Source organism: Phyllostomus hastatus, unplaced genomic scaffold (assembly GCF_019186645.2).
Source record: "Phyllostomus hastatus isolate PE091 unplaced genomic scaffold, TTU_PhHast_1.1 phas_scaffold_93, whole genome shotgun sequence".
Taxonomy (NCBI): domain Eukaryota; kingdom Metazoa; phylum Chordata; class Mammalia; order Chiroptera; family Phyllostomidae; genus Phyllostomus; species Phyllostomus hastatus.
In genome coordinates, this window is record NW_025334042.1 from 38,123,883 (window position 1) to 38,149,934 (window position 26,052).

Sequence of the window (26,052 nt, forward strand, 5' to 3'; positions counted from 1 at the left end):
TGAGAATTATAATGTTGGAAAAGCAAAAAATGAAGTGTGAAGCAACCCAGAAGTTAGTAATCATTTCTAGGCTGAGTAGCACAAAGGAAGGGTCAGTGGAACCTGAGGGTGTGGAAGAGGGGTTGGTGCTGCTGGCGCTGGGACCCTGCACAAGCTGGAATGGTGGGAGGGGATCCAGATGCTTCCTGGCACCACCAGAAGAAAGGAGAAGGGGGAAGGAAGAGAGGCAGGAAATGCGGTGGACATTAGTTCTCTCCTCCTCACAACTTCTGATTTCCCAACAGTAGCTCCTATTAGTAAAACCTAGCAGACAGTGAGATCACAGAGGATTCTCAAATGCAGTTTTCAGCTTCAGCACTGACAAACAAATATGGAAGAATGAACAGACAACCATGAGAAAATAGGTAAATAATGGCCACACCAAACAGCTGCTGTTTATATTGTTATTTCGTATCCTCTTTTTTTTTTCCTTCTTTGGGTAGCTTCAAGTATGCTTTAGATTAGAGAAAATGTAGCGTTAATATATGTGATTATGAGAGTTTTTGCTGTGTCCATGTACATCCTGTATCTGACTGAAAAGAGTGAGAGATTAAAGTGAAAGGCTCAGATCCCTTCTTTAGATTTATCAGGGTCTGGTTCTGGGATACTATGTGTGTTGGGCTTTGCAAAATGATTCCCTGTATTTCTGAATTTATAAATTCAGCTGCCTGCAAAATGTCCACAGTGTTGCCTCTGGTCTGAGAGATGGAAGAGTGTACCCAGCATTTATTAATCAAATGTATGAGCAGACAAGCCAATTTCCTCTTTCATTTAACACTGCAGATTATACTTAATAAAAAACAATGTAGACTGAGCAATGGCTTTGGACAACTGTAAATGTATTGTAAAATCCTGTCTCCTTCACAGTCATTCTTTATAGTTAGTTTTGTGCATTCTGAATGAAGTTAAACTTTTCAGGATATTCTCTTGAAGTCCTAAATAAAAATTCACACAGATCCCTATATAAAGATGTAGAACAGCTAAAAAATAATCTGAAAAACATGTTGATAGAATACATTTACTCCAAAATTCGGAGTATAGATAATATTGATATGGACGCCTTGGGTAATTTATTGATACTTTACTTTTTTTGTCTATTTCTTCATCTATAAAATGGGATTGATAATGGTATCCATCTCCTAAAGTGACTGTGAACACTAAATAAGTTTATACCTGTAAAGTGCATATAACACATGCCCTAGTCCATAAATTAGAGATATCTCCAATGCAGACATCAAAGTGTTGACATGTATATTTCCAATTGATCTTAACTGCTGTTCAAAGGACCTGGACAGTTGCTCAAGGATGACCTAGAGGAGTAGGTTAGATAAATGTCTGGAAATTTTAGTGCCCTACCACAGTAGTCCATCTACCTCACCTGGCCCGAGGGCTTCATGCCTGCACTACTCTGCTTCTCTTTGTCTGAGAGGAGCAATGTCTTCTGCTTGGCTTGCATCAAGTCTGAGATGGGAAATTTCTTTATTTTAACCAGTGGAATTGGTCAGAAATTCTTCTAGGATGGGGGACTGTGATATTAAAGGTAACAAATTACTTCTGGAAAACATTGTGGTCATATTTAAGTTGACATTAAGTCCTCATTTTTGTGTATATGGTTGTTGAAGATATTCATATCTGTAGTGCTTAGTTTCTTTATTTTATAAAGTCCCTCTTGTATTCGATTTTAAATGGAAAGATATAATCACTCAGTCTAGATAAAACCACCAGGTCATCAAAATTTTATTCAGGAAAACATGTTAATGGAAAGGACACAGCTGTGTGTCCTCGCTGTAAACAGGGACCTTTCTGCGATTTCATTTGCATCGGTGCAGCTCTGTCTGGATCTGGCGTGACTGACCAGCTTTTCGTTCCCTCCCTGGCTACAGTGACCAGTGGGCAAACGCTTCCTGTCAGCCCATTAGACTCAGTCTGGTGTTCTTGCTCCATGGGGACTCTGACTCAGCCTAGCTTTGGTTCACTTGACCTGGAGAACCTACTTGTTCACTCCTGGGCTAACCAACTCCTTGGCTTCCAGACCCTCAGTTTGCCCTGACTCACCTCTAGCTGCAAAGTCCCGGCAGCCGGCCAGGTTTCCAAGCTCTGGTCTCTGGCTGGACTGGGATGGTTGACCAGCAGCCTGTCTGGCGTTGCCTTAAACTCTGGCTTGACTCCACTATATTTCTCTGAAGACATTTTAATCTAGTGTCCAAATTTGAAAGAACAAGCCAAACTCATTGATGCAAGTGACAAGTGTCAATGGCTAGCTGGCTAGTCCAGGACCAGAGACTGTACAGGATGGCTGCAACTGATAACTTCACTGAGGCCTCGGGGGAGCCCAGGAAATATGTCATTCATCATGAACAGTCACACTTTTATTCTCATTTACATTGTAGCTCTGTCTCCTTTCTCATTTCTAGTTGTTTTCTTTCCCCTCTAGTTTTTCCTTATTTAGGTTCACTACTTGTTTATCTCTTATTGATCTTTTTAAATAATCTGCTTAAGTTTTCACTTGTGCTATCTTTTTTTAATTCATTAATGTTGCTATTAATTAATTTTACTTTCCTGTTTCTCTTATTTATTTAGTGGCTAAGGACATGACTTCACAGCCAGACAGCCCAGGTCATGACCCTGGCTGCCCTGAATACTAAGCATGTGACTTTGGATGAGCTATTTGGTCATTCATAACTCCATTCGCTCACCTACAAAATGGGAACTATAATAAACTTACCACATTTAGCTGGTATTGACATTCATCACTACTTCAAAATTAAGGTAATTACGAGGCCCTCCACCAGAATTGTTAAGTGTTGCTTGTAAGACATTGTAATTATTTTATTTGTCTGCAACATTTACTTTGAGATAGGCTTCACCATTCTGCCAGGGGGTTCAATGACACAAGCAAATGCTGTGAAGCCCTGTCTTCCAGAACAGCAGAACAGCAGACTGAGAAGAAACTAGACTCTTGAATTAACCCAGAAGGCACCCAATTCACTGTCTCTCCTCTGTACTATTACATGAGAGAAATAAATTTCTATATTTTGGGGGATATTGCATTTTGGAATTTAGGATCAAAACATAAGTTTTATACATGTACAAATGTCTACTTTCACTTTGACAGTGAATACAGTTTGGGTTGAGTGAATGATTCTTGAGTTGCATTCCTCCCTCCCATCCCCCACAATAATTTTGTAGACATATCCTATTCTACCACCTTCTAACATCCAGTGTTCCAAATAATAAGTGCAATACAATGTCAGACAGACTGGCTTTTCTTTAGTAATTTATTTATTTTGTCCAGAAGCTTGTAATGATGTTCTTTTAGTGTTTGGATTCTAAGAATTTATAATCAAATATGCTTTCTCCAATCGCTCCTGGTATACAAAGAGCCTCTTCTGCACATATGCATTTCATCTGTTTCAGAAACTTTTATTTTGTTATTTTTATGAACTACTGATTTTATGTTTCTTTTTTTTGTGTGTGAGTTCGATCATTCTCATGTCAGGTTTCCTGAATCTATCTTCTATTTATTTTGGTTGTTTCTAATAATTTTTAACTCTTTCTGTATTTGGTCTACATTTGAGATATGTCTTGCGGTTATTTGAGTCTCAAAATTGACCATTCCCTATTTCAATTTTCAGACCTCTAATGCTTAAATATCATGCTGTCTTTTCCTGTTGAGAACTCTTGTTTTTTGTTTTTCTGTATTTAATATGTTAAAGAACGTAGTTGAAAATATGAAAAGCATGATAATAAGTGAGAGAATTTAGAGAAAGACAAGAAATGTAAAAAAAGAGACAAATGAAAATGCTAGGAATGAAAATAATATTAGAGATAAAAAACTTTCCTCTAAGGGTAGATCAGCAAATTGGACACAGAGAGAAAAGAATCATAAATTGAAAATGAGGTTACAAAAATTATGTAAACTTAAATATAATGAGGAAAGTGTGGAAAGGAAAATAACTCTGAGCATGTAAGATCTGTGGAAAATACATGACAATAAGAACACAAATAATGGGAGTAATGGAAGTACAGTAATTGGATATAAATTGTTGTAAAGTTCTCATTTTGTGACAATAATAGAATGTTTGTTAATGTAGACTATGGTATGTTAAAGATGCCTATTACAGTTCAAAAATGTTTTTAATATCATAGTATCTAAACTGACAATTAAAAAAACCCACAGAGACATAACTAAAAATTCATTAGGAAAGGTCACAGGAATGCAAAAATATACATTTTATTCACTCCTAATATAAAAAAATATACAGAGAAAAAAGAGGAACAAAGAACAGGAAGTATAAATAAAAATAAAATATCAAGATGGCAGAGTTAAGTAGAAATATACTAATAGTTACAGCAAATGTAAATGGACTAAACATTAGAATTAAACAGACTCCTGACACAAGAATTTGTGAGAAAGGCTAATATGAACAGGTGCTTAATATCATCACTCATCAAGAAAATGCCAATTAAATACACCATGAAACACCAACATACACACCTACTAGAATGGCAAATTATCAAATCAAAAAGAACAAAAACATCAAATTTTGGAGAAGATATATAGCAAGTGGAACTCTCAGGCATTGGCAGCAGAAATGTGAAATGATACCAACATTTTGAAAAACTGTCTGTTCTATAAAATTAAACGTACATCTCCCCTATGATCCAACAATTTCATTTGTAGGTATTGATTCAAGAGAAATAAAAACACTTACCCACAAATAGATCTGTACAAAAAAGTATTATCTCTATTTATTGTAGTCTCAAACTAGGAACAATCTTGATTTATAACAGTGGAAGAATGGCTACATGAAGCTCATTGTCTATGCAATGGAGTACTGTTACTAATAAAAGCAAAGGATCTACTGATTCATGCAACAACATGGATAAAACTCAACAATATTTGCTCAGTGGTAGACTGCAAACACAAAAATGCATCCTGCATTATTGAATTTAAATGAAATTCTAGGATAGACAAAACTAACCTGTGTCGATAAAAATCACAGAACAGTTGATTTGTTAGGAAGGATTAATACAAAGGGACACAAGAGAGCCTTCTTGGGTTATGGAAATATTCTGTAAATTGGCATACATTCATAAAAACTAAATTATACACTTAAGATCTGAGTATTTCATGATACATAATTTATATTTCAACTAAAAAAACAAAATAAAACAAGGACAATGCTGTCTATTATATGTAAGACACAATTCTAAATAATTCTGGGGAAACACTCAAAACAGAGAAGAGAAAAGCTTCTTGGTTTTGGCGAACAAATAGACCAATAAAAATTAATTACTGGATATGAAGGTATAAAAAACTGGGATAATGAGCAGTAATTATTTTGATGCAATGGACACTTGGGAATGTAATGTTTGAGCTAAATCCTAAAGAATGCCAAGAAGTAATCCATGGACGATATTAAATCAAGAACAATCTAGACAGAAGCCCTAAAGTGCTTACAGTACTTACAAAACTGTGACAAGGTCAGTGTATCAGCAACACAGTGAGATAGAGTGTAGGCGTGAAATTAAAGAGACTGGTCAGGTACCAGATTAATAGGTTCTTTTTAGTCACGATAAGAAGTGTAGGTTTTAATAAACATGGTAAATACTTCTGCTTCTGAAGGAGTGACAGAAATCAAATTTACTTTTTCACTTTAAACAACAAAATCTAGCTCCTGATAAATTTAACTTTAAACAACAAGGCAACCAGGAAACACGTATAAAACAATATCTTTCAGACACTGGCTAGTAGGCAGTACAGGACTATGCTTTCTGAAAAAGTGGAAAAAAGAATGCAAGCCTTACAATTTTCCCAGTTTATTGCCTAGAAGCAGTTTCCAGTGCAAGAAGCAGAAACTAAAACAGATCCTTTCAGTCTTGCCAAGTAAAAGAGATGGAAATTGGACTTTGGGAAGATAAAAATAGGTGAATTTTTTTTTTTGCACAGAATGAAAAAAAAGAGCTACACTGAGAAAAATCATGACAGATGAAAGGAGAGAGATTCCCTCAAATCATTGGCTGTATGCTAATCTCTACATGTTGATGGGAAATTGTCTTAAGCCAAAAAAATAACAACAAAAAAGCAGCAGGCCAAACAATTTCCAGAGCTTATACAAGGCTGAAAAGTATTTGTTCCAGATTGGAACAAAAAGTATTTGTTCCAGATATAGTGTAAAATCTTCTGAAGGATGGCATCTTAGTTAAAGGATCTAAATTAGCCCAAGATTAAAGCTGTTCTCACTTTAATGAAGATTGAAGCAATCCTCACAAGTATCAAACTTTTCCAAGTAAACTAACTGAATGCCATAAAGTAACTGTTGCCCTTTATATTGATTTAAAAAGTTTAAAGGGCAACAATAAAATCTAGCACTTAATAAATAAAATACAATGTCTAAAATCCAATAAAAAATTATTAGATGGGTAAAGGCACAAAAAATGATGGTCCATTATCAAGCATAAAATCAATAAATAGTAGCTTATAAATAACAAAGAATAAAAATATCAAAAAAGACAATGAAATATAAATATGCTAATATGCAAGAGGTAGTAGAGGAGATAAACAAAAATGATGGTAAAAATATGAAATCTTAAAAAGAACACCAAATGGAACGGCTAAAATAAAAATAATATAACATTTGAAATTTAATAATGGACTAGATGGAGTTAACAGCATGTTAGATACTCCAGAAAAATTTATCTTTGAAATCAAAGACCTCAGCATAAAAACTTGCCAAAATAAAACACAGAGATGAAAAAGATTCAGTAATTGAAGAAATCATCAGTGATCTGTAAATAACATTAAGTTGACTAACATATATGTAATCAGAGACACAGAAGTGAGGAGAGCAAAGTGAGAATAGAGAAACAAAAAAAAATTATGTCCTAAATTTCCCCAAATTTGATAAAAGTATATGCCTCAGATAAAGAAAATCAATAAAATTCAAACAAAGTAAAATTAAATCAAACTAATGCACAGCATAATAAAATTGCTGAAAACCAGGGGTTGTTTAAAAAACCATCTTAACGCAACCAAATAAAAATGACATATTACATCCAAATAAACAGAGAAGAATGACAGCAGATTTCCTGTCAGAATCTATACAAGTCTGGAGAAAGTTAACCAGTATCTTTAAAGTACTGAAATAAAAAAGAAGTTAGTCTACAATCATATGCCCAGTGAAATGTCTTACACAAACTAAAGGGAAATAATGACTCTTAGGAAGAAGGAAGTGAGGTAATTAATTTCCAACAGATTTTAATTAGAATAATTTTATAGAAAGTTCTTCAAGAAAAAGGAAGATGCTAAATACAAGAAAATTTGGATTTCACAGAGAAATTAAGAACATCATACCAGTAACACGTAGAAAAGTTAAGAAATAAACTATTCAACATTAAGGAAACCTCTTTAAAAAATAATTTGTTGTTCAAACCAAACTAATAACAATGTTGTGGGATTATAACATATGTATAAATTAACAGAGGACACATAAACCTACATAAACAAGAGGAAGTAAAGAAAATAAAGATGAAATTGTAAAATATTTAAAAGTATATTGTGATATATTTAAAATATTTACTCTAAATTCTGCATAAATGACTAAAATAAATAAATAAAACAAAGAATTTCCTAGTAAACTAATAGTGGAGGTAAAATAAGAGAAAAAAAACAGTTAATTGAAAAAGCAGTCAGAAAAAGGAGGTTGAAGAACAGATGGCATAAGTAGAAAACAAAGAGCAAGAGGATATATATAAGTCTATAAATATTAATTAAATTAAACATTAATAATATAAACTTGTGAAATTCTATAGCTTTTCAGATTATAAGAAGTCAATTATAACGATCAAAATATAGATTAAACAGTAGAATAATGAAGAAAATATATTCTTTTAACACTAATCAAAAGAAAGGTAAAGTAGTTATACAACAGAAAAAGTAGTTTTCAAGACTAGGATTATTTCTATGAATAAAAAGAAACATTCAATTATGATGAAGCTATTCACCAAGAAAACAAAACAATCCTAAATATGCATGCACCTAATAATATAGCTTTGACATGTAGAAAGGTAAAACCAATAGGATGAAAAGAAAAATTAAAAGATCCAAAAATAAAGTTGGAGAATTCAACATACTTTGCTCAAGTATGTGATAGAACAATAACACAAAATATCAGTAAAGATATAGAAAATTTGAATAAATCTTTAAAACAATTTAATATAACTTATATTTGTAGAACAATCCACCCAATACCAAAGAATACACGTTCTATTCAAGAGTACATAGACTATTCATTAAAATAGACATTTCAGAAAACAAGACATGCCCCAATAAATTAACTGTAAGGCGTCCACTGATCCTTAACAGAATTAAACTAGAAATAAGTAACAAAAAGATATTTGTAAAATCCCCAAATATTTAGAAATAAAATATTTTTATTAAATAATAAAATAAAATATTTTTATTTCTACATATTTTAATATTTTAATATTTTAAATATTTTAAAATATTTTTATTTCTAAATATTTTAAAATAATTATAAACAATTAAAAAAGTAAAATTAGAAATACTGTCAGAAATACAAAATGGAAATAAAAGCACAATACAACATTAAAGTTCTTGTATGCAGCATAGAGGTAATTTTATAATATTAAATATTTATATTTAAAAATAAATTATATATAAGCTAGAATCAAGGACAAATAGATTAAACACAAAGTAGGCAGAATTAAGAAAATAATTTGAGAACAGAAATCAAGATATAGAAAAACAATAGAGAAACTCAAATAAACCATTTTTTAAGAACAATAGAATTTATTAACTTTTAGCCATATGATAATGAAAAGGAAGGTGACGACATAAATCACCAGTAACAGAAATGAAATGGGGGGACATAACTACAGAACATACAGGCACTATAAGATTAAGAAGTATAAACTGGTATTTACAAAATAAAAGGAGAGAATCCTAAAAGCCACAAGAGAAAAGCAGATAGTTACCTACAAAGGAGCTCCCATTAGACTGTCATATGATTTCTCAACAGAAACATTTCAGGTAAGAAGGGCATGGCATGAAATATTCAAGGTGATAAAAAGCAAGTCCTTTATTGTAGGGCTTGCTGTAGAAAAAGAAAAGGAAAAAAAGAAGAAAACAGTCTAACAATAAAATGGCACTACATACATACCTGTCAATAATTACCTTAAATGTAAATGGCCTTAAGTTTACTTTATGTCAACCAAAAAACACAGAGTAGCTGAATGGCTAAGAAAAACAAGATCCATATATATGCTGCCTCCAAGAGACCCATCACAGATTGAAGATACATACAGGCTAAAAGTAAAGGGATGGAAAAAGATATTTCATGCAAATGGAAAGGAAAAAAAAGCTGGAGCAGCAGTAGTTATATCTGACAAAATAGACTTTAAAACCAAGTCTATAGTAAGAGACAAAGGAGGACACTACATAATGATAAAGGGAACAATCCAACAAGAGGATATAATCCTAGTAAACATTTACACATCCAACATAGGAGCACTTAAATATGTAAAGCAAATCTTGATGGGAGAAAATAACAGAAATAGTCATAGTCAGGGATTTTAACATGCCATTGACTTCAGTGAATAGACCCTCGAGGCAGAAAATCATCAAGACGACAGTGGCCTTGAACAACACCCTAGATCAAATGGATTTAATTGATATCTACAGAGCATTTCAATCCAAAGCAGCAGAATATACTTTTCAAGTGCACATGGAATGTTTTCCAGGATAAAGCACATGTTAGTGCACAAAACAAGTCTCAATAAATTTAAGAAGGTTAATATCATTTTAGCATTCTCTCTGACCACAATGCTATGAAACTAGAAATCAATCACAAGAAGAACATTGAAAACATGCAAGGACATGGAAGCTAAATAACATGTTATTAAACAATGAATGAGTCAAAAATGAGATCAAGGAAGAAATCAAAAGATACCTTGAAATAAATGAAAATGAGGGCATGACAATCCAAAATCTGTGGAACACTGGGAAAGTAGTCCTAACAGGGAAATTCATAGCATTACAGGCCTATCTCAAAAAAAAAAAAATCAAATAAACAATCTAACTTGACACTTAAAGAAACTTGAAAAAGTACAACAAACAAAGCCCAAAGTGTAGAAAGAAGGAAATAATAAAGATCAGAGCAGAAATAGATGAAACAAAGTCTAAAAAAAAATGACACAGATTAATGAATCCAAGAGTTGGTTCTTTGAAAAAATAAACAAGATGGACAAACCTTTAACCAGACTCATCAAGAAAAAAGGAGAAAGGACCTAAATAAATAAAATCAGAAATGAAAAAGGGGAAATAACAACTGATGCTAAGGAAATACAAAGGAATGTAAGCAAATATTATGAACAACTGTATGACAACAAATTGGAACCTGGATGAAGTGATAAAATTCCTAGAAACACACAATATTCCAAAACTAAATCAGGAATAATCAGAGAATCTGAATAGACAGAATATACCTAGTGATATTGAAACAGTAATCAAAAAACTCCTAACAAACAAAAGCCCTGGACTGGGTGGCTTCCCAGGTGGATTTTACCAAATATTCTGAGAAGAACTGACACCTCTCCTTCTCAAACTATTTCAAAAAATCCAAGAGGAAGCAAGGCTTCCAAACCCATTTTATGAGGCCAGCATTATTCTAATTACAAAACCAGATAAAGATGCTACAAAGAAAGAAAATTATAGGCCAATATCCCTGATGAACATAGATGCTAAATTCTCAACAAAATATTAGCAAACTGAATATAGCAATATATTAAAAAGATCATCCACTATGATCAAATAGGATTTACTCTGGGAATGAAAGGTTGGTATAAAATATGCAAATCAATAAATGTGATTCATCACATAAACAAAATGAAGGATAAAAACCACATGATCACATCAACAGATGCAGAAAAAGCATTTGATAAAATCCAGCACCTGTTTATGATAAAAACTATCAGCAAAATGAGAATAGAGGGAACATACTTAAACACAATAAAATCCATATATGACAAACCCACTGCCAACATCATACTCAATGGGCAAAAGCATTCCCCTTAAGACTGAGACCACGACAGGGATGCCCACTTTAACCTCTCTTATTCAACATAGGACTAGAAGTTCTCACCGCAGCAATCAAACAAGAAGAAGAAATAAATGGCATCCAAATTGGAAAGGAAGTAGTAAAACTGTGTTTATTTGCCAGTGACATGATACTGTACACAGAGAAACCCAAAGATTCCACCAAGAAACTACTAGAACTGATAAACGAATTCAGCAAAGAAGCAGGATACAAAATTAATATCCAGAAATCAATTGCATTTTTATGTTCCAATAATGAACTAAAAGAAAGGGAAATTAAGAAAATAATTTCATTGACAATTGCTTCAAAAAGAGTAAAATACATGGGGAAAAAACCTAACCAAGGATATGAAAGATCTATACATGGAAAATTATAAGACACTGAAGAAAGGAATAGAAGAAGCTACAAGTAAATAGAAACAGATACAGTGATCATGGATAAGAAGAATTAACATCATTAAAATGCCCATACTACCCAAAGCAATCTATAGATTCAATACAATTCCTACCAAGGCTCCAATGACATTTCACAGAACTAGAACAACTATTTCAAAAATTTATATGGAACCACAAAAGGCCCTACATAGAAATAGTGATCCTGGAAAAGACAGACAAAGTTGGAGGAAGCATGCTACCTAATATCAAACTATTCTATAAGGTCACAGTAATCAAAACAACATGAAAGCTGGCATAAAAAGACACACAGTTCAATGGAACAGAAGAGAGAGCCCAGAAGTTATTGTCAATTAATATTTGACAGAGGAATCAAGCATATATAATGGGTTAAAGATAGTTTATTCAATGAATGGTTTGGGGAAAATTAGACAAACACATGCAGAAAAATGAAACTAGACCACATTTTTACACCACATGTAAGCACAAATTCAAAATGGATCACAGACTTAAATGTTAGACCTGAAACCATAAAAACTGCAAAAGAAACACAGGCAGCAAAATCTCAGATATTGCTCATAGAAATGTTTTATGGATATATCTCCCCTGGCAAGAGAAACAAAAGAAAAAAAACAAACAAATAGGACTACATCAAACTGATTAGTTTTTGCACAGCAAAGGGATTCATCAACAAAGTGAAAAGACAACCGGCAGAATGGGAGAATATATTCACTGATACATCTAATAAGGGATAATATCCAAAATTTATAAAGTTCTTACAAAACTCAACACCAAAAAAACAAACAACCCAATTAAAAAATGGTCAAAGGACCTGAATAGACACTTCTCCAGGAGGTCATACAGATGGCCAATAGATATATGCAACTAATCATCAGATGTTGCGTGGGTCACCGGCCAGCAGTGACCACGGAACGCTGTGGATGGCTCAACGAAAACACGCAAGAAAAAACACATGCACAGAGACAGACTAGTTTCTGTGGGGAAGTAGGGATGAAATGGCCACCCCCCCTAGTGGGGAGTGCGCCAATTTACAGTCCGTACCTGCTTTTACTGGGCTCATTCTGCATAATAATTCAGGTAAAGTACAGTACTCATTAGGGGGAAGTAAGGAACCATAGAAAACAAAGAACTCTGCCGGTCTATTGAGTTGGGGGTCAAAGAGCTGTAAGACTGAGGAACAAAATAACTTCCTCCTAAGACCCTTCTCATTCAACTGAGAACATTCTAAACAAAGAAGGTTTCACAGTAATTTACATGTTCTTTCTTAAGCCTGATCACCCAGGGAATCCGCACTTCTCAGCACAGAGCTGCACCACCCTGTCATTGTTTCAGGCTTAGGTGGAGCAAGGGAACTAAGGCAACTGGGAGACAAGGAGGTTTTTTCCCAGATGCTGAGAACTCAGGCTATGTCAAAGCTGAGGAGCGAGGGTCCATCACCCCCTTTTGCTGCAGCCTCCCAAGTCCTTCGTTTGGGGGGGCCTCCCAAAGTGATCGTGCCTGTCTTATGTCGTTCCCCCCGTGGGGAATCTTACCCGTCTTTGGCTAACCGACCAAGCTTTTTGGGGTTCAGTCATGAATAAAGCAGCAGAAGCAGTGTTCCTGCCAGGAAGATAAGCTTTTGTCTCCTTGCTGGCTTACGGTTCCAAGGGCGTTCCCTTAGCCTTAGCCTAGGCGGGGGTTTCAGCTTCTGATACCAGTCAGGGCGGTTCCCAACAATCAGAGAAATGCAATTCAAAACCACAGTGAAATACCACTTCATACCTGGTCAGAATGGCTATATCATGAATAAATCAACAAACAAGTATTGGTAAGCATGTGGAGGAGGGGGGACCCTGTGGCACTGTTGGTGGAAATGCAGTTTGGTGCAGCCACTGTGGAAAGCAGTATGGAGATACCTCAAAAAGATAAAAATGGATCTACCTTTTGACCCAGTGATCCCGCTTCTGGGAATTTAACTGAAGGAACTCAAAACACTAATTTGAAAGAACATAAGCATCTTTATGTTCATTACAGCGCTATTTACAATCACCAACATATGGAAGCAGCCCAAGTGTCCAACAATAGATGAGTGGATAAAACAACTATGGAGCATTTACACAGTGGAATACTACTCAGTCGTAATAAAGAAGAAAATTTTACTCTTTGTGACAACAAGGATGGACCTGGAGAACACTATGCTAAGTGAAATAAACTAGTCAGAGAAAGACAATACCATATGATTTCACTCATATGTGGGATCTAGTGAAAAAACTGAACTAACAAGGAAAATAGAGACAGACTCATAGGGAGAGCAGGATGACATCTGGGGCAGGGGGTGAGGTTAGAGGGGGGAGCAAAAAGGGAAAAGAGCCCATGAACATTGACAGCAGTGTGATTGCTGGGGGGTGGGGGCTCATGGGACTAAATGGTAATGGGAAAAGATACAATATAGAGAAAAAACCAACGCAAAAGAATGATTGTGGAGATATAAAATGCAGCATGGAATATAGTCAATAATATTGTAACTTGAAACATCAGAGGGATCACTTTGTAAAGGATGATTGTCTAACCACTGTGTTGTTCACCTGAAACTAACACAAAATAATAATATATATAACCTGTATTCAAAACAATTAGTTTTTTAAAAAGAATTAAATCACCTGAGTAGTTTTTCACCTATCAAATTTGTAATTATAGATCTTCTCACTAAGAACTTAACTGCAGGTTCAGATGCTTTACTGGTAAATTTTACTAAAGGGTTCAGGAAGGCGTAATGCAAGCTGTATACAAACTCTTTCGGGAGAGAGAGGAGCAGGGATCACTTTCCAGGAGAGATTATGTTTCCAGATTACCCTGATAAAATAAGTTTTAAAAAATCACAAGAAAAGGAAGCTATAGAACAACAGCCCTGATTAATATAGACACAAAAATCTGTAATATAATTTTGCATAATTGAATACAGTGATATATAGTAAGGGATAATGCAACATGATTGCGTTGCGTTTATCTCAAGAATGCAAGGTTGATTTAACATCTGGAAAGAATTTAATGTAATTCACCTATTAGCAAACTAAAACACAAAAAATATATCCAATACATGCAGAAAATATATTAGACAAAATACAGCATCTATCAGCCTACTAGCAGTAGAAGGGAACTTCCTTGATCAAATAAAGAGCATGTAAGGAAAACAAACTATCATCATACTTAATCAGGAAAAATTGAACAGTATCTTTTTATGATTGGAAAAAGGGCAAGAAAATTGTTTTCCATCTGTAGGGGGTAGAGATGAGAAAAAACAAACCTTTATTTTTTTTTAACCCAGTGTGTCCTGGCACAATTATATTATATTTAACTCTTTATTTTCAGTTCAGTTCTCTCCCCTCTCATTTTCTAATAGGCAGCAAGGAGAAATTAGGGGGCACCTTCAACATTCTGCCTGAAAATCTCTAGCTGAATCATCCATCCACTTTACCAGATTACTATACGTAACAGTGTTGTTAAAATTTCTAACACTATATAATAAACGTCTCCTTTCCTTCAGTCTCCAATAATTTTTTCCTCACTTACCTTCAACCCATAACTAACAGCCTCCTCATTGCCATTCTAGCACCTGCCCACGATTCAGTCCCAAAGCCAAGGTCATGTATTTGTTTTTGTCACAGTAGCAGTTTGGTACCAGAATCTTTTTAGTTATCTATTGCTGTGGAACATATTATCCCAAATTTAGTAGTATAAAACAATACTATTTATCTATTTAAATCTATTTATCTATATTTTAAAGCAACACTATTTAACAGTTATCTATTATCATCATCACTATCTCATAGCTTTGGAGTTAACTATACCCAGCTAAGGTAGGTCTGACTAGGTCTGACATGTATCTGAAATCAGACAGTGGCTGTGTCTGAAGTCAACTCAGACTTCCTCACTCATATGTCTGGTTGTTGATGCTGGCTGTCAACTGGGACCTCAATGGGGACTGTTGATCAAACAACTACACATGGCCTCTCCATGTGACCTGGCCTTTATGGCATAGAAGATAGGTTCCAAGGACAGGGGTTCCAAGATAGAGGCAGGAGTAAGCCTCGCAAATCATGCAGTCTCACTTCCTTGCTCCTACTCTTTAGGAACAAGTCTCTAAGGCCACTCATATTTGAGGGCAGAAGAATTAGACTGCACCTCTTTATAGAAGGAGTACGCAAGAGTCTGAGGACACTTTTGAAAACAACCACCCGACAGCATAAATTATACAAATACCAACTGGACAACAGTAGTGAAAACATGAACATTAATCTCATGCTCCTGCAAATTCCTCGGCATTTTATTGCATCTAATGCAACAAAGCTGGAATCCAAAAAGCAATGAGGACACCATTACACTGGAGAAGGTACTATAAAAACTCCCTTGTGGCTATAGTTTCAGTTTAGATCTTAGGGAGTACTCTCAGGCTCCCTACATCTTTCAGTTCTTTGTCTGGGCCCCTTCACTATTTTTTTTTCATCCCCACTGCCATAGGCTCTCACAACCAAACTTTACATCTTGTTGTAGTCTCTGTGATCCCCTTGGTCCTTAGTTATAAGAAATACAAGCATTTCAGAGTTGAGGCTTTACATCAAGTTCGCCCTCCTTTCTGGCGTTTCTCTGATCTTAAGTATTTCTCTCTCCGGTTTCCCAGGGTCTAGGCCAAGCTTTGTGCCCTGGCTGAAGGAATCAGGTCCTTCTCATTTCCTGCCAATTCTCCCGCCTTTCAGTCTCAATTGTTTTAAAGACAAAAGTCTCCATCTGATCCCTATTCCTCATGGCTGGCACCCTATCTGCTACTGCCAACATGCCCTCATCCTGTGATCTGCCCACCTGCTAGGGAGCCATCTACTGCTCACCTCTGGCCATCATTTTTGCCAACCACCTGCCTGCCTGGACATTTAGCTTCTACCTATTTGCCAAAGTCCCTGGACAGCAGGTTCTGCCATCTTTTTGTATTTCCAAGCTGCTGAGCCCTTCTCCAAAAGACTGTTTATTCTCTAGGTCTGGCTCTCTCCCACTATATGTATCTCCTAATCCTGACATCTACCAAACAGCATTTGACTTTCTCTCTGGCTGCCACTGCCTCCTTTTCACTCTTATACTGCATGCCCAGTGAGATCTATGGAAGCAATTAGAAAAACAAATTCACCATGCGAGGATCAGTCTGATTTTACCACTTCAATTAAAAACTTGCACAGCATCAAACTCTATTACCTTCTCTATTGCTTCATCTCTAGGAAAACTGACTGTTCCAACCTTCCCTGACTGGTTCTTGAGCTTCTCCCCCTTTGGATTTCTCTTGGCTTCCAAGACCTGCAAGCTTCATGCCTGTGGCCTGATGCCCTGGATTTCAAATTCCTGGCTCTCTCACAATTCAGCAGTCATCTGGCCCTCAACACTCAGACTGTACCTTGCACACCCAGCTTTCTGGTTCCTGCCTAATCAGTCACACTAGCTGCCACCCACATCTGGGTGAGTTTTCTTATTCTATCTGGAAAAGTGGGGAATAAGCTAAATTATTTTACACCTATAATGCTAAACTTTATTTCTGTTGCTTGTACATATTTTAGATTTTTAAATGCATAACAGACATTGAAACCTTTGCTAAGTTATCCTTGACCCCTACTTCATTTCATTGAAGCTTGAGAATTTGATTTTACATTTAGGATATTTTTTTCTAAGACTCCTCAAAACTGGCATGAAGTTTTGATTGGAATAATAATATGATTAGCATGTTTATAAATTAACAGTCAAGGAGGTGTACAAACCCAAAATTATTCCCACAGGAAGCAAGTTGCTGGCTCTGACATCCCTTCTCTTTCTTAGCTTGCCAGAAACAGATGTTGACAGTTCTCTCATTTGGGGAATTTATCCAGAAGGATGAATATTACCCTTGAGAAACACAATATACTGTACATGACTTCTTATAAGCAAAGAAGAGGTTTATTTAAGCTTAGAGAAAGTACATACTGACAACCTGTGCAAAGAAAGGAAAGAATGCCATAAAGCAATCTAAAAGCTTTGCCAGGCCTCAACCTCATGGAAGTTTTCGAGGCTATTTGAAAGGGGCAATTGATAATGTCCTCAGAGGGCTGCAGATGGAATCAGACCTAAGAGACCAAAGTCTTCTCCTCACAAAGCCAGAATTCTCTGAGAATTCTCTGAGAAGTGAAAAATATCAGCCATCCAGCTGGCTGTTTTGCCCACATTTCACAAAGGAATCCAATTTCCCTTAACACATAAAAAACTATAATTAACCTGTTTTCACTTAAATCAAAAGGTATATATAAGGAACTTCTCATATACAAAACACTATACATGTAGACATAAAAATGACATATGATAGTTTCTATTCTCAAAAACTTCAAGATACAAATTGGTTAGAATCTGAAAAGTAAGAAGTCTGGTGAAAAAAAAATCAGTTTATTTGTTTAGCAGTGTCCAGAAAATCTAGTCTACATTACTTAGCATAAATAGTTTTTGTTTTTAATGCAGCATGCCTGATTTTGCTGGGGGTCGAATATATGACATGCGACTCACAGAAATGCATCTGCATTGTTGAATGAATGGAACCGTATATGGGGAAAGAAATGAAACGGCTCAGCAATTCCAATAGATGGGAAAGGGTTGAAGCCATGAGAGCCCAGTGGTGTGCAGCAATCAGAGATGGATGACTCCCTTTGAACAAGGATGTCATGCTGACCTGGTGGAGAAGATGGCAGAATGCAAACCCTGTGAGCGGTATCTGGCAGCTGCCATCAAAAAGAACAGAGTCAATGTATAATCAGGGTGACCTGAAACCGCCAATCACATACCGCTGCCTTCAGGGACACAAGTCTCCGGCACTTTCAAATATGCAATACTACCCTTCTATGCTCATCAAGCAGGAAACACTTGTGCTTCTGGTGTTGGTGGACCTCTTCATATAACAAGTTCATGGACACTGAGCTGCTGGTCTGTGTGATTTTGATGCCTGTGGACAGAGCCCTTCCTGGCATTTGGTTTCCACATTTAATGGTCATTAAAACGTGTCATATTTGATCCAGATATATCGTATACTAAAAGTTCAACACTCTCTTTTGACCAGAAGTTTTGACAACTTTATTGGTTTACAGAGAATCAACTAAGTTAAAAATATGATCTGCCTAAAATTTTCAGCTGCCAATGACTTAGTTCATGGTCAATATTATTAGTTGTGCTTGTCAAAATATCTGAAAAAAGGAAAACCTTTTTAAATAAAACCAAGGATACTATTAAACCCAATGTTTCTATTTCTGTGATTCTGTTGTGAGAAAATAATCATAAAGTAGCAATACTTTATATAAAAAATAAGTTTATGAAAACATTTATGATATTAAAAATTACATAAAACCTAAGTGATTGTATAAATTGGTACATTTGCTCCATGAATATGAACACAATTGAAAACTAAAAATTTTATCATCAGGAAAAGATTCTCATAATGTAATATTAAATGATAAAAGCTTGTAGTCATTCAATAAATATTTGTTAAGTTCTGACCATGTAACAAGCATTGTTCTAAGTCTAGAGGGATGACCACAGATGCCCCAAACCATGGAAAAAAGAAGAAATCTCTTCCCTTGTAGAGATTAATTTCTGGTGTATTTAATAATGTTCTTTTAATTATGTAAACAAACAACCAGGCAAACAAAATAAGCAGGCATAAGCAAGAAAGTAGAAGGGAACTGCAGTGGGCACTGCATTTGTATCCCTCAGATCCCTATACCATTTCTGGTGTACGATTTCCCATGTGTGCTTTCCCTCCCCAAGCCAGAGCCTGCCTCTGCATTGACTGGCTGCTCTTGGCTGGCTGCAGAGCCTGCTTTGCTAAAAGTGCCTGAGAATACACAGACCCCAGGGCCAGCCCTTGACCAATGACTGAAGAAAATCTACATCTCTCTTGCTCTGATTGGGACATCTCTCTCCTGTGGGTCGACCCACAGCTACCCACTGTACAACCTTCTTTCCTGTGACACCTTCCCTGCTGGAGAGCCAAACTGAGATGAATATTTGAACAGAGACGGCACAATAATAATAAGCATAACTTAAATTTACTGAGCACCTCTTCTATATCAGATTTAACATGGATTATCTTAATTTTTACAGCCACCCTTTGAGATAAATACTACTATTATCCTCATAGTACAGGTGAATATAAGGCTATGGGCATTTTCTTTTCCTTTCTTATACTTTCAATCCTTCACAATTTTCTGCCAAGATACGTATTACTTCTATAAGCACACAGGGCATAAGCACTTGTTTTCTGGAGTGCTAGCTTTAGTACCTGCAGTACTGGTGCACACTGTCGGCTTTAGAGGGTTCCTACTCTTATATTTGAATGTAAATTTTTGTCAATCAACAAGTGGCAAAATGATCACATGATCACCAGGATGTTTCTCAATCTCTATCTATAAATTTCATTAAGAAAGTGAGCAAATATTTACTGATTTGAGTGGATTTCTGCTATTGCCTCTGAAATTTGCTGGATTATCTGGGAATTTCTGTTTAGGCTAATTTACCCTTTCACTTACAAGTAAACCTCAGAGATATTGAAGCTTTGGGTATAGTTCACCATAATAAAGCAAATATTACAATGAAGTGAGCTGCACAACATTTTTTATTTCCCAGTGCATATAAAATATGTTTTTACTATCTGAGCACACATTAAATGTACAATAGCATTGTGTCTAAAATAAAGTATATACCTTGCTAAAAATGCCAGTACCAGCAGATTTACTTGACTCAGGGTTGCCACAAACCTTTGACTTGTAAAAAATGTAATCTTTTGCAATGCTCAATAAAGCAAAGCACAATACCAAGAGGTGTGCATGAATTCTTCCAATTTGTCCTAAAATGTCCTAATTTTGTTTTTTAAGTGAATAATAAATTGCCCCGGTCTTCATGTCATACTTACATTCAGTTTAAAAATTTTTCTGAGATAATATTTTTATAACAAATTTATTAACCTAATTCCATTTGTCAAAGCTCATCACGTGCTTCTTTGTGTAAGACTAAAAAGAGGAAAGGCCAACAGAAATTGGACCACCCAAACATTAATATATACTGTTTCTTCACGGCAACTTAAAATAAGAAAATAGTCAACTGGGAAAGTTGCTCTCTGCATTTTGCAGAGTAGAAGTGGCAGTCTTAGACCAGAAGTCAACTCAGTTCTTGTTAATGCCATGCCCTGTAAGGTAGAAATTCCTAAATGTCCATGTTACTTGGATTTTGGTCATGTGGGACAATCTATCTCTGAAAAGGATAGAACTGGAGACTACTATGCTAAGTGAAATAAGTCAGTTGGCAAAAGACAAATACCATATGACCTTCCTTATAACTGGAATCTAGTAAACCAAATAATGAGAAAAACAGAACCAGAGACATGGGAACATGGCACAGACTGATGGCTGGAGGCAAGAAGCGGGGAATGGTGGAAGGAAAGGAAGGGCACTAGTCAAAGAACATGTATGAATGACGGACTCATGGACATGGACAACCGTGTGGGGACTGACTGTGGGCAAGAGGAGTGGGCTGGGTGGAGGGAAGTAAAAGGGGAAAAAGTAAATTGGGACAACTGTAATAGATTAGACAATGAAAAAAGGAAAAATAAAATTATGGAAAACACAAAAAACTAATCAGCTAACTAACTAACTAAACAAACAAACAAACAAATACTGGTGAAATGTAAGGAAGCTTTAAACTGCCAAGCCAGAGGGACAGCAGGGATCTCTTTGGGCCTCGAGGATGCCCTTGCCCAGAAGTGAAATCTGTAATATTATCCAGCATTCCTAAGAGTAGTACTTGCTTGGTGTGATATTTTCTTTCAATATATCTATGTTTTTATATTCAAAGTGTGTTTCTTGAAGGCAGTGTATAGTTTACTATTGCTTTATAATATACAAGTTCTTTTTGATGGGTTCTTTTAAAGGGTCTTTATTCTAAAGACCATTTATATTTAATATAATATCAAATTGATTGACTTAAATTTGCCATTTGGGTATTTATTTTCTATTTTCCAACCTGTTCTTTGTTGCTTATTTCCATTTCTGCCCCCTTCCCATTTTTAAAATTACTTTCAGTATTCCATTTTATCCTCCCTGTTGGTTCGCTCACCATAGACTTTTGTTTATTCTCAGTGGTCCCTTTTGAGTCTACAATATGCATCATTAACAAATTTGTTTACCTTCACAGTGTATTATACCATTTTATAGATAGTGATATTATACTTTCATTTTCTTCTCTTTTATGTAATTCTGATCATAGAGTTGATATCTTGGAATGCTGTAAATCCCAAAACACATTATTACTTTTCCTTTATGTAGTCAAATAGATTTTAGAGAAATCTATCCTAAATGACATTGAGAAAAATGTCCTTTATATTTACCTATATATTTATCAACTGTACTTTGCTACGTACATTGCTGTTTATTTAAACTTTTATCTGATTTCATTCATTTTTTTTAGCCTGAGAATTTTCTTTAACATTTCTTTTTAGTATAGATCTGCCGGTAATTGATTCTCTCAGTTTTTCTTTTGAGTGAAAAATCTATTTTACTTTCACTTTTGAAAAGTATTTTTACTAAATATATAATTTAAGTTGGCAATTACTTTTTATATCCTAAAATTGTCATTCTATTGTCTCCTGATTTACAATGTTTTCAAGGCTAAATCAATTATAATTATTACCTTCATTGCTGTGTGTGTAATAATGTATCTTTTCTCCTTAACTTGTGCCATAATTTTTTTTGTCAGTGTTGATTTACATCATTTTGATTCTGACATGTTCTTGGGTGGTTTTCCTTATGGTTATCCTGCTTGATATTTGCTAGATGTCTATATCTATCACTTTATAGTCTTTAGTAAAACAACTTTTCATCCATTATGTCTTCAAATATTTTATAGCCTCTGAAAATTCCCTTTGAGAATACAATTATATGTTCACTAGGCTATTAATTATTGTCCCACAGGTCACTAATCTCTGCTTATTTTCATGTGTCTGTGTTTGCGTGCATGCCTTTTCGTTTTTCCTCTCTGTGCTTCAGTTTCTACCTCCAGTTTGGGCCATCCAAACTCAAGCTGCCACTCTCTGCTGGAGGCTCCCTCCTTGGACCATGATCTGAAAAGTGCTACCAAGCAAAGGCTGGTTTCTCATTTTCCCACTCTCAAGGATTACAATCTTCTGCTGCACATTCAAATTTTTGCAACATGGCATGTTCTAAATTTTGTTCAGTTTTCTAGTTATGTATGATGAAAGGCTCTCTGGTGTTAGTTACACCAGTGAACCTGGATGTAGAAGTCCCATTGCAAGGTTCTTAATGCACGGGAAAATGTGATTAAGTACAGTAACATCATTTAGGAAGATCGCTATAGCATAAATTTAGACAGTATATTGATTAGGGGTTAGACTAAAGTCAGAAACATTAGTTAAGAAATATCATTAATCAAGAAAAGAGGTGATGGTCTAGGGCATCAAAATAAAGAACAGGATAAAAAGTCATGGATCAAGTCAGCAATATTTTAGGTGATTATCCATCAAATTCCTCTATTAGTAAATATTCATTGATTATTTGCTATATACTAGGATTATAAAACTGAGCTTATTTATTCAATCAACAATCACTGAGCATCTCTTGTATAGCAACCACTGTGATATTGATGGGAAATACTGTCTGTCCACATTGTTCACTCTGTAGGCAGCACTATCCAATAGAACTTTTTGCAATGATGGTAAGCCTAACCAATATTTACTAGTAGATAGTGAAACTGAGGAACTATACTGTTAATTTTACTTAATTTCAACATATTAAAATTTAAATTTGAGTAGTTTAATATGGCTAATAGCAACCACACTGGACATTGTATTTCTAGAGAAATGCTAATGCAGATACACATACACACATACCTTTATAGCTAAACCTATTAGTACTAAATGCAGGGCTTCTAAAATTACTTTCAGAACCCAGGATGAAGCATTTAATTCTTTTAAAATTAAGATAAAAAGGTGAAATATCAGAAAGTTTACATTTGGCTAGATTTTGAAGGAAACCAATAAAAACAACAGAGCAATGGTGGAGAAAGTGTGTTCTTGGCACAGGGAAAGGCAGTAGCATAGGATTTGGAGACCTGGAGGTCTTTGTTTGTTGGTTTGTTTATTTGTTTACTTTTAGGCCAAAGAAAAAGGTATTGTGTAAGGGTATTTATGAGGGAACAGAAAATATAAAGTACACAGGAAAGATATATATATTACATTAGAGTGTTTGAACTTGTTATTATTCAGAATAATAAATTGTTTAGTATTTCATATTTATCTTGTAGGTAGAGATGTTCTAGAGGCTATCAAATTAAGTTATCCAGAGTTGAGTAGAGGTCTGGGCTAGAGATATTACTTAAAGAAAAGGATGAGAAAAAGAAGAAAAGAGGTCCAAGAAAGCTTCACCTGGTTGACTTTATTATGTACTCCCTAAGAAATAATTTTTTTTGACATGAATCTTTTGAAGACCTAGACCATTAATGTTATGGCTCAGGAATGCTAAGTTGAAATTTCTGAATCATAAGAGACCTAACTCAAAAGTAACCTCATAGATTAGACCTCAGACAGGGGTCCTTGACTCGTAGTGAGTAAGAAACTTCAACATTCTGAACCCTGGAGTCCTTTCCTCCACACTTCAACTGCTCTCTGCAGCTAGGACTGAGGGACTGGCATACAGGCCTATGTCCCTGGCAAGACGTGCAGGTAACATTCACCCTGGACTACTTCAGGGAGGATGTGCTGTAACTAGGAATTCAGATTAAAGGCTCTTATTTCAAAGGTAGATTCTCCTTGTCTTTTAACTATTACTAAATTACTTTCATTGGGTTTGTAAAATGACTATATAGGTCATCTAGGAGAAGTGTGGTTTTATTGTCTTAGAAGCTAAAAATAAAATTAGATTAGTGGTAATTAGTGAAGTGGGTGTAATTTCATACCTTTGACTGTAATCATTTCCCGAAGTGGTTTCCTCTTGATTTGACTTTCCAGTGTGTTGTATTCCCTTGTTGAAAGGAAATATGCATTCTGTACCCCCTACAAGGGCAATTTTAAGGAAAGTACAGTTAACATCAACTAATGTAATGATGGGCTACAGAGAACGCTGTTTTCATGCAATAAACCACTAAAAATACTTCGCATGATAACAATGCGAAAGTAGTAATATTGTTGCTCAAAACAATTCCAAGCTATTATTTTATTTTACAAGATGTTGTTAACAGAATCTAGTCTCAATAATTACTTCTTTAAGAAAATAGAAAAAACAATTTAATGCACTCCAAAGCAAACTCTAAAAATATCAGAGAACCAATATACAAGGATCAGGTTATTAATAGCTTAAAGCACTGTCAGTTGGTGGGATGGTACACAATTTTTTTTTTTTAGTTTGTGAGCCAAAATCTAAATTTTACTGCCGAGATATGTACTTTGTATCTGTAGCATGCTTAAAGGTGAGAAAAGGCTCTAAGTGATTACACCCCTTGTTTCATAACACCCTGTAGGAGGCATTGTTTCAAGAGATGCAGCAAACCTCAAACGTGACTGATTCCATTGTAATTAATTTAAAACAAAATATATAGCACTTTTACAAAATTGGTAAGAGTCATATGCAAACTAAAGTGTGATTTGCTGTCACAATTCTAAAAATATAGGAATCCTTGAACTAAGCATTAGAACCAGTTTGACTGAATGTACTAGGAAATGGGGGAAAGTTCAGCAAATAGAGCTCAGTCCTAAGCAAGTCTCTCAGATGCTGTAGATACAGGTTTCTCTGTCACCTTCTACAGTTTACTCAGACCCACTATGTGCACTGTGGAAACAATTTCGCCAGTGGCCATTTCTTTGACATTCTCGAAATTGCTAAGCATAGAAGAAAAAGTTTATAACAATTATACTTAAATTAAGAATACCTCTTCATCAAAAAACAATGTTAAGACAGAGAAAAGGCAAGCTAGAGGGTAGGATCAGAAATGTATGTATTTGAAATTTGACTAGGGTTAACATTTTTTTAACTCTTCAAGCCCCATGGAGACAAGAGCAGTATGTGTTGCTTTCCCAGTGCTACACATGGTGGTTGGCATAGAGTCAGTGATGAATGAAGATCTGTGAACAAATGCATGGATACGTCCATGAATAGATGAAGGAGTGGCCCCTATTTAATGCTGTATAGGTTAAGACCCTGTCTGATAGACAACTGGTTTTCCATAATGCTAAAAGATAGCTCAATACAAGCAGAAAAGGGAGCTCAAAAATCTAGTTCCTGAGTAATACCAACCTAAGAGCCAGCCCAAATGACAGCTAGACCTCAGAGCTGAGGTACAAATTCCAGTGGTGTACTGTCTGTCTCTGCAGCCAGCTTTATTGATTTATTGAGTCACAGTAGATATGTAACCAAAGACACACCCTCTGAATTGAAACAGGGGTGGAG